Raw genomic sequence first — 3435 nt, 5'->3', positions numbered from 1 at the left:
CCTGTAAAGGTTTTCACCATTAAGACTCTCTCATTTTCATTTTCTCTCAACTCACCATCGCCTTATGATGCCTGCAAAGGTTTTCACCAATAAGACTCTCTCATTTTTGTATTTCTTTCCTGATTTCTTATGCTGAGGGAGATAAGTGGTACCTCACAATGTATCATCATATCCATTGCATGCTTAGCCTTAACATTATCAAAAATTGATCTGAAGGAATTTCTTTGGTTGCAACTTGGCTTTTGGTTAAGGTTAGAAAAGATGGTAAGAGGCTCAAATGATACTTGAAGTGGGGTGGGACTTACAATTTTTGGAATCGACTCAAACAACGCATTAACTCATGCCCCAGTTTTGTTGACTGGGTAAATCTTAAATCTATATTTGGTTGGACCGATCCTGAAATAGGGCAGCCTACATATCTTACTTCCGAGAGAGAAGAATCAGGTCGGACGTAGTTCCATCAGCTTGTTCTTTATTTTGATTTGATTGATTGATTTTTTTTTCGAACTCGTTCTTTTATTCTTATTTCCTTCACATTTATCTTTGACTCTATTTTGATTCCAAAAGAGGGATATGAAAGAAAAATAAAACAAAGCTCAAACGGGTAAACAAGGGATGACACGATGTTTGGATAGAAGAATAAAATGCCTTCATCATATCAATCTTAAAAAATGCAAGTACTAAACATGCAATAAAATCAACAAAGGATCAAATATCATACATAGTATCTTTTGACCACATCAGCATTGATAGCCATTTCTGCCATTTTGCCTTCAATATCTATTAAATATAAGGCTCCATTGGGCAACACTTTCTTCACAACGAAGGGACGTTGCCAGTTAGGGGAGAACTTTCCTTTCGCTTCAACCTGGTGAGGAAGGATACGCCTCAATACCAACTGACCAACTTCAAAATTCCTGGAAAGGACCTTTTTGTTATACGCTTGAGTCATCCTCCTCTGATACAACTGGCCATGACACACAGATGTTAGCCTTTATTCCTCAATCAAACTCAAATGTTCCAGTCGGTTTTTTACCCATTTGTCATCATCAATCTCTACTTCTACAATGACTCGAAGAGAGGGAATTTCAACTTCTGCAGGGATGACTGCTTCTGTCCCATACACTAATAAATATGGAGTTGCCCCTGTTGAAGTGCGAACAGTGGTGCGATAACCTAGCAATGCAAACGGCAACTCTTCATGCCACTGTCTAGATCCTTGTACCATCTTTTGCAGTATCTTTTTTATATTCTTATTGGCGGCTTCTACAGCACCATTGTCCTTTGGGCGATATGGAGTAGAATTTCGATGTGCGATCTTAAACTGTTGACATACTTCTTGCATCAAATGACTATTGAGATTGGCAGCATTGTCTGTAATGATCATCTTAGGAATTCCAAATCTACAAATGATATTGGCATGAACAAAATCTACCACAGCCTTCTTTGTCACTGACTTGAAAGTTATTGCTTCTACCCACTTTGTGAAGTAGTCAATGGCTACCAAAATGAGTCTATGTCCATTTGATGCCTTCGGCTCAATCGGTCCAATCACATCCATTCCCCAAGCCAAGAATGGCCATGGAGCAACCATTGCATGCAACTCAACAGGAGGAGATCGTATCAGATCACCGTGTACCTGACATTGATGACACTTTCGAACAAATTGAATAGAATCCCTTTCCATAGTAAGCCAGTAATAACCCGCTCGAAGAATCTTCTTCGACAAGACATAACCGTTCATATGAGATCCGCATACTCCAGAGTGTATTTCAACCATGATTGCCGAGGCTTCTCTTGCATCTACACACCTTAAAAGTCCCAGATCTGGGGTTCTCTTATATAAGATTCCCCCACTTAAGAAAAATTCACTAGCCAAATGCCTAATAGCCCTCTTTTGATCATTGGTAGCATATGCTGGGTATTCTCCTGACTGAATGTACCGCTTGATATCCAAGAACCAAGGTTCTCCATCGAGTTCTTCTTCAACCGCATTACAGTAAGCATGCTGATCACGACTCTGTATATGCACTGGATTGATGTAGGCTTTGTCAGGATGTTGGAGCATTGAAGACAAAGTGGCTAAAGCATCAGCGATTTCATTACGAATCCTTGGAATGTGCCTAAATTTTACTAACACAAACCATTGACATAGCTCCTGCAAGCATTGTCGATACGGGATGAGCTTCAAATCTCGCATCTCCCAATCGCCTTGAATTTGATGGACGAGCGAGTCCAAATCTCCCAACACCAATAATTCCTGGACTCCCATATCAACAGCTAACCTCAAACTAAGAATACAGGCTTCATACTCTGCCATATTATTAGTACAGTAAAATCGAAGTTGTGCTGTTACGGGGAAATGTTGTCCCGATTCAGAGATAAAAACCACACCTATTTCGACTTCTTTCATATTGACAGCTCCATCGAAGAACAACCTCCAACCTGGATCAGCATCTATAATGACTTTATCGACACACGACACTTCTTCGTCAGGAAAATATGTCTTTAATGGCTCGTACTCTTCATCGATGGGATTCTTAGCGAGATGATCTGCCAAGGCTTGGGCTTTCATAGCGGTTCGAGTCACATATACAATGTCAAACTCGGTAAGCAATATTTGCCACTTTGCCAATCAACCTGTCGGCATAGGCTTCTGAAAGATATACTTCAAAGGATCCATGCGGGAGATAAGATAAGTAATATAGGATGAGAGATAATTCTTCAACTTCTATGATACCCAAGTTAGGGCATAACACGTCCTTTCAAGAAGAGTATACCTGGCCTCATATGCGGTGAATTTCTTGCTAAGATAATAAATAGCCTTCTCCTTTTTGCCTGTGACATCATATTGTCCCAGGACACAACCAAAAGAATTGTCCATTACTGATAAATATAAAATCAAAGGCCTACCAGGCTCCGGGGGTACCAGCACGGGCGGATTTGACAAATATCTTTTGATTCAATCGAACGCTTCCTGACATTCTTTAGTCCATTTTACCGCAGCACTCTTTTTCAGCAACTTGAATATAGGCTCACAAGGGTTGTGAGTTGAGCAATAAACCTGCTAATGTATTTCAGTCTACCAAGTAAACTCATCACTTCCGTTCTGTTCTTGAGCGGGGGCAAATCCTAAATGGCTTTGATTTTCGAGGGATCCAATTCAATTCCCCGACGGCTGACTACAAACCCCAACAACTTTCCAGATAGAACTCCAAATACACATTTTGCCGGGTTGAGTTTGAGATTATACCTGCGAAGCCTTTCAAAGAACTTTCTTAAATCTTTAACATGGTCGGCCTGACTTTTTGACTTAATAATCACATCATCCACGTAGACCTCAATCTTCTTATGCATCATATCATGAAACATTGTGGTCATGGCTCTCATGTATGTTGCTCCAGCATTCTTCAAACTGAACGGCATCACTCGATA

This window comes from Capsicum annuum, chromosome 9 (genome assembly GCF_002878395.1).
Source record: "Capsicum annuum cultivar UCD-10X-F1 chromosome 9, UCD10Xv1.1, whole genome shotgun sequence".
Lineage (NCBI taxonomy): Eukaryota > Viridiplantae > Streptophyta > Magnoliopsida > Solanales > Solanaceae > Capsicum > Capsicum annuum.
Note: the sequence above shows the minus strand (reverse complement) of the source record.